Source organism: Balaenoptera borealis (assembly GCF_965194805.1).
Source record: "Balaenoptera borealis genome assembly, chromosome: 9".
Taxonomy (NCBI): domain Eukaryota; kingdom Metazoa; phylum Chordata; class Mammalia; order Artiodactyla; family Balaenopteridae; genus Balaenoptera; species Balaenoptera borealis.
The window spans coordinates 64,271,200-64,284,228 of NC_138873.1; the positions used below are offsets into that span (position 1 = coordinate 64,271,200).

At 34.9% G+C, this 13,029-nt stretch overlaps 1 long non-coding RNA gene across 1 annotated transcript in view; it reads left to right on the plus strand.

Annotated features, from left to right (window-relative positions):
• The first annotated feature begins 3,303 nt into the window (after positions 1-3,303).
• The window catches only part of LOC309635320, a 29,960-nt gene continuing 20,234 nt past the window's right edge, over positions 3,304-13,029 (plus strand). The window contains exon 1 of the long non-coding RNA XR_014248762.1: positions 3,304-12,661. This is a non-coding gene — a long non-coding RNA (uncharacterized lncRNA). The remainder of the gene's footprint in view (positions 12,662-13,029) is intronic.

A 13,029-nucleotide genomic window follows, 5' to 3' on the forward strand; every position in this document is an offset into this window, starting at 1 on the left:
AGACCAATAAATTGAGAGACTAGGTGCTGGAGCAAGGAATAGCAACTTTATTCAGAAAGCCAGCAGACCGAGAACATGGCAGACTAGTCTCCCAAAGAACCATATTACCTGAGTTAGAATTCAGGCTTCTTTTATACTAAAAGGGGAAGAGGTATGGCTGGTTGTTGCACACTTTTTGGTACATGAATTCTTTGTTCTTGTAAATGTCCGGGTAGGGCTGGTCACGATGTTACTGTAAACCTCCAACAACACAATTATTTTCTTTTAGGCAACTTTTTATCTCTGTATGAATGGAAAAGTGTTATCCCTTTAAAGGTCACAGCCTTAAGAATGGGCTCGCCAGTATATTTTCGGCCATAGGCAACATTCTTTTGTAAAAGGTGCAGAGCCAGCATGACTAAGAACAGGCAACAGAGCACAAGGGGTAGAGCTAAAGGAATAGATCTAATATGTTGTCAGGTTTGTTCTCTGTTACATATATACTTCTGGACTCTCCCTCTTCTGTTGAACTGATCTAGTTGTTTGTCTTTAAGCCAGAACTACACTGTCTTGCTAACTGTACCTTTATAGTAAGCCTTAAAACCAGATAGTATAAGTTACCTAACTTTGTTCTTATATTTTCATTAAATTTTATCTAGCATTGTTCTGGGATACAGTTAGGTGAATTGGAATCATTTTGATCTTCCATGACTTGTTTTAAGCTTGGTAGAATGTGCCCAGGGCAGCCTTTAGTCTAAGCTGTAGTCTCTAATTAGTTATCCCCATAACTAAGGTAATCCCATCTTGAGGAGTCTACATGATGCCAGTATTAAAAGGACATTTACCTTTGACTAGGAAGAACAAAAGCTATTTCCAACACTATATGAGCTTCAGAGATTGTTCTGTGTACTCTTCTTAAGTGATCGTTCTATCACCACCCTCATTGGGTACTTTTCTTACATATTCAGATAAGGATTCTATCAAAGACTTGAGGTAACCCCTTCACAGATCACTGGAATGCTCTTTCTGCAACTTCTTCCACTCTAGTATGTTACTCTGCAAATTATAGCTTCCTTGGCCTCCCTGAGTGCCAAACTGCATATTCTCTGTGAGACTGCTGGGCTTTGTTTGGTTACCCCTTCCTGTACTACAGCTTGGAAAATCTCTCTAGACAATAAGGAAAGGCTCTCATAGGGCTCATATTATTTCTTCCCCATTTCTTAGGGATCACTGCCTCTTAACTAGTTATACAAAGCCATTGTTTCATGTAGTTTTCTAAGTTTTCAATTATTTAAAACATAGGGTAAATCTCATCCTCGTTGCTCCTTCACAGCCAGAAACAGAGATTAACAATTAAGTATTGCATTAGCTGTAGGTTTTTCATTGATGTGTTTTATTAGATTAAGAAGTTTTCTCCATGTCCTAGTTTATTTATTTATTTATTTAATTTATTTACTTATTTATTTTGGCTGTGTTGGGTCTTCGTTTCTGTGCGAGTGCTTTTTCTAGTTGCGGCGAGCGTGGGCCTCTCACTGTCGCGGCCTCTTGTCGCGGAGCATAGGCTCCAGACGCGCAGGCTCAGTTGTTGTGGCTCACGGGCCTAGTTGCTCCACGGCATGTGGGATCTTCCCAGACCAGGGCTCGAACCCGTGTCCCCTGCATTGGCAGGCAGACTGTCAACCACTGCGCCACCAGGGAAGCCCCATGTCCTAGTTTATTGAAAGTTTTTTCAGGAACGGATGTTGAATTTTGTTAAATATTTTTCTTCATATATTGAGAATATCATGCTTTCCCCGCCTACCAGCTGAAAATAATGAATTACATTGATTACTTTCGTATGGTAAAACAACCTTGCATTCCAAGAATAAGACCTACTTGGTTATGGTACATTACCATTTTTTAATATATATTACTGCATTTAATTTTTTAAAATGTTTAAAAGATTATAGCCTCTCTGTGCATGAGGTATATTGTTTCATTTTGTTTTTGTATTTTTGTAGTGTGGTACTCTTTACTTTGTTTGATCTTGGTATCAGGGTAATACTGGACTCAAATTAATGAGTTGAGAGATATTCACTATATTTCTCTTTCTGAAAGTGTCTGCATGAGATTACAATTTTTCCTACATTAAGTGTTTGACAGAACTAACCAATGAAGCTATCTGAGCTTGGAGGTTTCTTTTTAGAGAGGTATTCAACTAAAAATTCTATTCCCCAGATAAGTACTCAGGACTCCACACTTACTGGATGCAGTTCAAATATCTCACCACTCTGTATGAGCTTGAGAATTATTCACTTTGCAAATCCATGCTTGGTCTTTGCCCCTCTTTGTAGCCTTTCATTGGATAAGTGTATGGCCTTGAAATCAGCAAAGATTAAAGGGGATGCCTATGCAGCTTTTTGGAGGTCTTTTCTGTGTATAACCTCCTTTACGGAATTTTTTCCTGCAATTTCCAGCTGCTTCAGATTCCCCAAAATCTGATCTTACTTTTCATCCTTTGAGGCTACTGGACTCTCTTTGGGTTACCATTCCTTTTGTCAACTATTAAGAAATTGTCTCAAGGCAGGAGCTAATGTGGTCATAAGGCCCCCCTCATTTGTTTCCCTTCTCTCAGGAATCATGGATCTGTGCTACCCATTGTCTGATGTCTTAAACAGTAATTTCATGTATTTTGTCCTGTTTTCTGGTTATTTACAGTGAAAGTTCTTGCTATTCCATTACGGCCAAAAGGAAAAATCTCAAATTGTTATTTAAATACAAAATAACTATAGAAGCAATCACTTCTAGCTAGCCAAGAATTAGTCTCATTATTTTCCTATGCAAAGAATGTCTCAATACAGACTATTTTTAAATACATTTTCATTTTCTCTCAGGATATCTAGAAAATTGAAAATTCAATACTAATAAAATATTTATTATTTCATTGATAATAATGGGTATAATAGCAAAATTAAATGAGTTATTACTATACTAAGTTGTTATATCTAGCAATAATTTTTAGCCTCTCTGGAGTTTAAGTTGAAATTTTAGGGTCAAAAAGATATGAAATATGGTTCTTACTTTCAGTGAGTTTATAATGTAGAAACCATTTTGTTCAATTTTCAGCATCGATGGATTTCATTTATTATCAAAAAATATATATAAAATGTCTCCATCTAAACAGTAAAAATGGTTACCTGTAACATAAACACAATTTAAGAATGTGCATCAGGTTATTGGTTAGGTTTCTCTTTTCTCACTGGCTTCTAGAAAACGGATAGCCAAACTTGGTTTGGCATATATATAGATAACTGTGTTTGGTTTGGCATATATATAGATAACTGTGGCCTTGGTTTGGCATATATATAGATAACTGTGTTTCACTTTTAGCTCACTAATGGAACAATTTTTATGTATAAAATATTTTTCTTTATTCTCTCACAAATACATCTCATTTATAGTTATGTCTTAATATTTTACGATCTTTGAAGCTGCCTAAATTTCTTTCTCTATGAGACAGGGTACAAATATATTCATAAATATGTACATAAACATGCATAAAAATGTAAACAGATCATTTAGAAAGTATTTTCAAAGAGATGTTAAATACATAGAGATAAATGAAAAAAGTTGACCAAATATTTACATTAAAATTTTATCATGACTAAGATACTTTTGATCAGAATCAAAATAAGAAGTTTCATTAATTGCAATTAACGGTATTAAAAAGTAGCAATTAAAATGTGAAGTTTTAAAATAGACGAGTGGTTTAATAGAAAATTACAGTTGAAAAAGGACACACAACACATACATTTATCAAGTCAACTAGTGTGCCATTTGGGGAGATAAGATATTATAATTATCTTTTGGGACTTCCCTGGTGGTCCAGTGCTTGAGACCCTGTGCTTCCCCTGCAGGGGACACGGGTTTGATCCCTGATGGATCAGGAGACTAAGAGCCCACATGCCTTGAGGTGTGGCCAAAGAAAAAAGATATTATAATTATCTCAATCCACATTACACAAAAGAAATTTAGATTGATTGACTAAAAGTAAAGAATAATAATTTAATATTTATATTATACACACATGCAGAATCTTTTTACATGCATAATTTTAGGATGGGAAGGTTTTTCTAAGGTTTCAAAAACTCAGAAACCAAAGAGAAAATCTGACAGATTTGATTAAGAAGATTGAAAAATGTCTGCATGGTATTATAAATCATCCATCAATGAATTTCCAAACAAACAATGGACTGAAAAAACCTATTTAAGATAAATGTAACAGAAATAGCTTAATTACTCACAGTACAAAGGGGCACTATATATCTACAGAAAATTTCTGATAGAGAAGTACATAAAGTATGTAACTAGACAATTTGAAGAAGAAATGAACAGATTGTTAACCTCACATGGAGATTAAGGTGCATATCTGAAAAATGCAACTTAAAACAATGTGACATACTTTTTCATCCAAACTACTTTGCAAAATTAAGCCAAATCAAATGAAACCACTTAATTTACTTAGTCTTTGAAATGTATGAGGAAACCATTTTAGCCTCACTTGAAATTTATTTGGCTGTATTAGTAAAAACGTAACTTATGAAAATTCTTTGATACAGTAATTCTGCTTCTAATAATATACACTATAAGAACTAATATAAACACATAAGTATAAATTATATTAAAATACTTATTGTATAATAACAAAAACTATAAATAATTTAAAGATCCATTAAAAGGAGGTATATAATTTTAAAAGAGCACAATACTACTAAGAATTAACATTTGGACATCAAAAATTTAGAAACAGTTTTATTAAAAGATGGCTACAATAAATTGTCAAGGGAAAAAAAAAAAGAAGTTGCATATGTGTGTGTATATATTTGTGTTTATACATGTACACATACATATATATGTGTACAAGTATACGTATATATATGTGTGGATAGATATAGATAGATAGGTCTAACTGATAATGTTTAAGTTTGATTGTTGGTTTTTCCAGCTGTATAAGCTAGAGAAATTCATTGACATTATTAAACCTCAATTGTGTTCTGTGTCTTTTTAAATTTTTAATATATTTGAGTTGAATTAAATTTTTAGTATAAATGAACTGAATTTTTACCAAGTACATAATCATTAAATTTTTTGCATAAAATATATGATTTGAAAAATAAAATATTCTTCCTATTTCAAAATATATTTTGCAATACCATGTTTTTCTCCAAAACTTTTTATCAGTATAACTTTTTTCTAACTATTCAACTCAAAGAAAGTTGCAGAAAAGAAATTTAAATCACAATTATTAAGCCTCAAGGAATTTTCTAGAATATATGTATAATTTTTTTTTTCCAAATCAAGCTATGTAGATGTTATGTTTGTACCTTTATTTGTAAGATTAACAGTTGCAATGTTTCTTCAAAATATTTGTAACACTTTATGACAGAAGAAAAACAAAAATTTTCAACTACTCAGAACATGCCAAAGCGATATTAAAAGTGAATAAGAGGAAGAGTCCCAATACTGGTAATGGTGAAGTAACTTGTACGAAACTGAGCCTCCTGCTAATAACAACTATAAACTCAGAACACAACAACACAACATTAAAAACAAAAAACACAGACACACAAGTATTTGAAGATAACTGGAAAGCAGCAAAATGCAGGTGGAAACTGGAGGCGCATGACCCTTGAAAGAATGAAATTAAACTTAGCAACATCTACGTGAATATAACTTTTCTCATGAGAACACATTTCACATTACACTGCATATTGGCTGGAATTTAAGGAAAAAGCTTGTTTTACAGAATTGAGGTGAGAAAGATTAGGATATGAGCATATTAGTGCAGTTGGAAATTGAAGGGGGAAATCATGAGAGAAGCCAAAAGAGAGAGAACCCAAAATCTATGTATAAACTGCCATTAAATCCTTGACTTACTGCAGAATTGAATATGCATGGAAGAGACTTAAAGTGACCCAGTGAAAAGCTGTAAGTTTGGAAAGCCTGAGCAAAGATTTTCAGTTTGTGCCTACCACAAAGGAGACAGAGTTTAGAATTTGAGGCCCATCAACTTAGAGAATTTTGATAAATATCTTGCACTTTCCAATTAAATCTCCATAAAGTTCTTGTCTTAGGAGTAAAACTATATTTAGAGTCAAAAACTTAGAACTAGGAGTGAAATTGAAACTTAAAGACTGCCATATAAAGAGCATTAACACAAGCTTACACAAATTCAGAGTGATCAGCCAGAACTATCCAACTGTTACAACAAAAATCAACACTCCTCAGAGGAAGAAAACGAAGTCCAGAATTTTTACAACACAATATTCAAAATGTCTAGTACAGAGTAAGTTTCCAGGCAATTCTTATTTTCCTTTTATTCATTTATTTCCTTCCTCTTCTTTATTTCTCTTCCTTTGCCTTCCTAAGGGGGGGGGGTGGTGGTGGAAATTAGTCTGAAGTCATTAGGTGCAGCCAAGCAAAACATACATAAACATATTTAGGAGAATGGAGAAGGGGGGATTCACAGTTATATAAAGAGTTAGAACATGAGCAGGATGAAGGGCTTCTCAGTATGAGATATCAGAGTTTAGCGTGAAAGGCATCTACGTGGCAGGGGTGTTTCATACAAGTTGTCCAAGCCTGAACATAGTGAGAATGATATCCATGTGGGAGGGTGACCTGATGTCCCTACTGGTGTATGGTGTGGGAGTCCAAATGAGCTGAGAAGAGCATCCACCCATAGATGTGAAAATGAGGTATCAGCGTATAAGGATTAGAAAAGTCTACTATGATGTCTTTCTATGGGGAAAGACATCTACAATGGAGAGGTTGGAACACAAATAGTGTGAATAGGGCTTCCACATGGGAGTGCAACCTGGAAGAGTGTGAAGGGAGCCAGGAGGGTGAGTTGGCCTGGTGGCAGTTGTTGAAGCCTGACATGAGGGATTGAGAAGTTCTCCATGGTAGGGTGGGCTGCTGGAATTTGAGCAGTGTAAGGAAGCAACTGTATCAGTCTACTAAGGCTACCTTAACAAACTACCATAGACCAGGTGGCTTAAACTAGAAATTTATTTCATTATAGCTCTGGAGACCTAAATTTCAAGATCACCGTTTTAGAGGTTTGGTTTCTACTGAGACCTCTTTCCTTGGTTTGTGGATGCCACCTTCTCACTATGTCCCTACATGGGCTTTTTACTATGTATGCACATCCTTGAGTCTCTTCTTATAAGCATGCCAGTCATATTGGATTATGGCCTCACCCTTATGACCTCATCTAACCTTAATTACCTCCTTAGGAGCCCTTATCTCCAAATACAGTCACATTGGGGGTTATGGCTTCAAGTTATGAAATTTGGGGGGACATAGTTCAATTCATAACAGCAACCTACATGAGATGGGAGAAACAAGAAGTTGGAACCTTGGTAAGAAAAGGAGGGTGTCTAATTAAGGGTACAGATGTGATGGCACAGTACAGGGTATTAGACCTTGAGTAGGATTCAGAGGACATCTGACTGGATGGGGGTGAAGAAGAGGGTTGGCAGTAACAAGAGGTTACTTACTTATTAAGTGGTTGATTAAACAAGTTAAGTACATTAGAAATAAAAAGTTTCAGGTTTATTGCTGCCAGATAATTAAGTTACAAATATGAAAAAGTAGAAAATTAGAATAAACCCTGTAATGTTAAATTAGGGTTAGAAATATTAGTATAAACATGATTCTATACATATGTGTAGATTCTGTACATATGTATGCATATATACACACATACATACATAAATGCTTATGTAATATACATATACACACATGCATATATAAGATATTTGTCTCTGTGTATGTAAAATCACTGAGAGCCTAGAAAGCAGTGACACCACAATAGGTGTTATCTACTAAATATCACTCATTACTAAAAAAAAAAAAAAAAAGTCCCTGGGTAAACTGATAATTCTAGGACTGGGACAGGAAATGTGTAAGATGAGCCAGGAAACAAACAAGTGCTCAAAGATTGATGGAGATATGTCACAAGGAACAGAAGTCAGCTTTAAGAGGCTCCCAAATCTGGGACAATTTGAGCATTAAAACAAATAATGATGGTAATGGATTATAATCAATTGGATAAAATAATGTATAAATGAGTCCATCATCTATACTACTAAACTGATCATTATTTATTAGGGAGAGGTAATTGTTCTGTGTTTGTGTTATAGAAACCATTATCCAAACCTTAAATACTAGCACACCTCAACATCACGTTTCTGCCCTTTTCTTTTTCACTAAGCTTCCTTATCTACTGCCATGACCTCAAATGCTAAATATATCCCCAGAGTCACACACTGATGTCTCCCATCCAGATTGTTCCTCTAAACTCCAAATGTCTATTTAATATTCCTACATAGATGAATACACATAATGTTAGATGTGAATATTTATACATCTCAAACTCAATTCCAAAATTTTCCCTTTCCCCAAAACTGTTTATCTTCAGCATTCCACATTTGGTAAATGGCACCTTTATTCAGCTAAGTAGTTTATGCCTAGAATCTGCAATAACAATTTCCTCTCCTTTATACTTCCAGTCCAATCTGTCTCCTACTCCTGAAAATCTTGCCTCAAAAATATCCCTTTCAGCTTTATAAATTATCCAGCTTCTTCATGTTAATTTAGTCTTAACTTGTAGGTAGTATATTATGATATGTAAGAACATAGACTCCATAGCCAAACTGCCTGTGTTTGAAATTCTTTCTCTTCCATCTAATAGCTGTGTGACCCTGGAAAAATAGTTTACCCTGTTGGTGACTCTGTTTCCTTATCTGCAAAATAGTATACTAATAATAGTATCTATTTTATAAGATATTGTGAAAGTATACCTAAATCAGCACTGAAACAGTATTCAAAACATTTCAGTTACTTTTTGCTATTATTATTTTCTAAGCCAGAATCATCTCTGGCCTGTTTTATAGCAGGTCTTTTCTAATCGGATACTCAGTATTTATCTTGCCATATTCACTTAATTCTCCACACAGTAGCCTGAGTGATCTTTCTAGTAACATCTAATCATGTTACTTCTTTATTACCTTTCAATTGTTGCTTATATACCTTTGTTGTAATGTGCAAAATCATTTTTGTGACCTTATTCTTCCATTTCTTTTATACTCCAATTATAATAATCTTCCATATGTTTCTCTTAGGCACTAAGCCGTTTCTTGCCTCATGGCTTTTGCATATGCTACATGAAATGCAGACTTTATAGAATTAGACCAGGAAAGTCATTAACCAAACAAAAATAACAATAACAACAACAAAAACTTGGGAGGGAGGAATCTGATTTCCATAGTTGCCATATTATATTACCTAAAATGTCCAGTTTTCAGCAAAAAATAAAATTAAATGACCTCAAAGAAACCGAAAAGTATAAACCATACACAGGAATAAAAGCAATCAATAGAAAATGTCACTGTGGAGACCAGATTTTGTACCTGCAAGACAAAGATATTAAATCAGTTATTGTAGTTATATTCAGGAAACTAAAGTAATCCATATATTTTTAAAAATCAAGAGAAAATATGACATTAATGTCTCACCAAACTGAGAATATCAGTAGAGCCAGAAATTATAATAAAGAACCAAACAGAAATTTTGAAGTTGAAAAATAAAATAAATGAAACATTCACTAGAGGGGCTCAACATTAAATTTGAACTTGCAGAAAAAAGAATTAGTAAATTTGAAGATAGGTCAATAGAGATAATTCAGCCTAAGAAATAGAAACAAAAATAAGTGAAGACAAATGAACAGACCCTCACAAACCTGTGGTTTACCATAAAGTGTATCAACATGTGTATAGTTGGAGTCCCAGAAGGAGAGGAAAAAGAGAAAGGGACGCAAAGTATATTTGAAGAAATAATGCTAGAAACTTCCCATATTTGATGAAACACATTAATCTACACATCCTAGAAGCTCAGTGAACTCCTAGTAAAATAATTTCAAAGAAATCCATAGCAAGACATATCAAAACTTCAGAAACCAAAGAGAAAGACAGTATTGAAAGCAGCAAGAGTAAAATGATGCATCACATAAAAGGCATCCTCAACAATATTAATAGCAGTTCTCATCAGAGGGTTTACTGACCTACTTACCCTCACATGCTGGCTAAATTTAGTCTACTTACCATATACTCCCTGCATTTTTCCTTCACTGATTCTATGTTAAACTGTGATTTTTTTTGTTTAATTCCTGCCTCTCCACTTCCTTGCCAAATTGGCAGGAATGACTCCTGACACATAGTAAATCCTAAGTAAATGAATGAATTGGTGAATTAATTAATATACACATATCATTCATCTATATATCTGACTTCCTCAGTTTTATTTCCAGAGTTTTTTTTTTTTTTTTGACTACACTAAGGAACTGTCTCAAATTCTCCAAAAGTTTAAGGGAAAAGACATATAAGGTATTTAAAAAATATTAATAGTGATTAATTCATAAATCTTAGAGTATTTATCTTTGAGAGAAGGGATGAAAAATGATGGTGTTTTCTTTTTGCTATCCTACACATTCCAAATTTTCAATAATGACCTGCTATGGACTGAATTGTGTCCCCCCAAAATTCATGTGTTAAAGCCCTAGCCCCCAATGTGACTGTATTTGGTGATAGGGCTCCTAATTAAGGTTAAATGAGATCATAGGATTATGGTCCTAATTCAGTAAGATTGGTGGCCTTATAAGGAGAGGAAGAGAGAGAGATCTCTCTCCATGCACAGGCACAGAAGAAAGGCCATAAAAGCACACAGTCAAAAGGTGGCCGTTTGCAAGCCAGTAGCAGAGCTCTCACCAGAACCTGACTAAGCTGGCACCTTAATCTTAGACTTCCAGTCTCCATAACTGTGAGAAAATAAATTTCTGTTGTTTAAGCCACCCAGTCTATGGTATTTTATTATGACAGCCTAAGCTGACTAACACAACCCTATATTTATTTTACAACAGTACAGAATCAGTTTTGTATCAGGCATAATGGTGCTGTACCACTAAAAGTTTACATACTTCTGCACTATTTTTTTCAATGCTTTGATTCAATAGAAAAAAACAGTCTTAAATTAAGCGTTAAGGATAATGCAGTGATTGTTAGAACAAGCAGTCAAAACAGAAGTAAAACTCAACATCTCTTCTTCCTCCTCAACTTTTCCATCCCTCACCCCAAACTTACACTAATGTAATTTTTCTGAGATACAGACTTGGTTACTATATTCACCTCTTTTTCCCTCAGATAAGTTATTGTGTTATATATCTATGTCCTGACTCTCTCAATAGAATGTGAGCAGGAGAGTGGAGACCAGGAATAAACTGAGCCCTCCTATTACCCATTGTAGTATCCCAATCCTCCAACATATCATGACATCTGTGGATTGTATTATGGGAGTTTCTTATGTTATAGGGATATCTTTGTGTCTCTAACTTAAGAATATTTTTGTCTGCTTGTGTAGTTAAATATTAAGACCAGGAAATATTTCTTGTTCATTTAGAATCCCTATTCATTTTCTCAGTGGCAATAATATTGTTCAGGCTAATTTGTTATTTCTCAAACAGTAGAACAGTAGGCTGAACAGGGCTAACACCTACCAGCTTTCTCTCTGGACCTTAATTTCCTCATATGTGGAGTAAGAGTATGTACATCTGAGGTCTTATTCAATGTTACAACTTTGTTTGGGTCCAGTCATGACTCTCCATTGCTAAGAACCCTTCAGTAGTTTCTCCATTCCTCTCAAAATAATAAGCAAACAACTTAGCACTGCCCAATGCTAAGTTTGGCTCTAACTGCATAAACTAACTTTAAAGCTGCATTTCCCACTTCAGCATTCTACAAACCGTGATCCCTGACCACAGAGAGCTGTTGCCATTACCTGGACACATAATATGTTTCCAGACACCTGCACCTAATTCCTCAGCCTGCAGTGTCCTCCCCAGATCAGCCACCTCTCAAGGATATCTCAGCTACACCTTCTTCTTTAAAGCCCTCTCACCTTCAGATTAAATCAGTTGTGCCTTTCTAGCCTCAAAGCATATTGCTTGTTTTTCTGCTTTCCCCTCATTAAAAGGGGATGTTTATATGTGTGTCTACCACCATGAAAGGAAATGTCTTGCATCTTTTCATTACAAGTATCCCTAGTAACGTGTACACACTCACACAAGTTATTTAACTCGTTGTTAAACAGTAAGTTAAAACTACAAGCAATGTACCTTAGTTATTAAGTAACCTTCTGTTGGTTGAAAAAACATTACTCGTTCTGATTACAAGAAGACTCACAAAAATTCAAGCATAACATTCCAGCCAAGCTTTAATCTTTAACTAAGCACATTCCCTGGAATCTCATGAGAGACTGAGTCTGAGATATATTTTATGTTAGTTTATCACCCCTAAGCCCCTTATTAGCATGAGGTCTCACAGAGTTGCTAGAGGAGAAAGTCATTTTAAAAATTCCTCAGAGTTATTGCCTGGTTATGGTAAAAAAATAAATTGAAAAGAGGGGCTGGAAAGGTAATCTAGGGGACGTTCACTCTGAATCCCAGCAGTCTTGATTTCAGTTATGTGTACAGTCTCAGAATACTGCTGATTGCAGCAGGAGGCAGTCAGGAAGACACTGATTCTTACCCTGGCTCTGCCCGTAAGATACACTGTACTCATGGCAAGGTACTTGGACAATTTCTCAGGTAATAATATTCCTTTGTTTCCCAGATACATGGTGGGGATTTAGAGAGAGAATTGTATAATGATCATATGGCTCTAAACCTCTCTTCTTTAAACAGCAAGATCAGAGCATACCTGTTTGGGGATTCTAATCATGACTTAGAATGTGCTGTGCAGCCTGGATTTGCAGTTGGTTTCAGGGTGAAGAGAGCTTGAAGTTCACTAAAGATATCACAAATGATATCTAATGACTGGAAGTTGGCTATGAATGATTTAGGCTCGAGTTAAATATTGCAGGAAGAGACTGAAATCCATGGCATAGCATATTTCATTCAATCTGAGACACTATTCACTGTAATATGCACCAATACTTTATATACAAGCAAGAAAG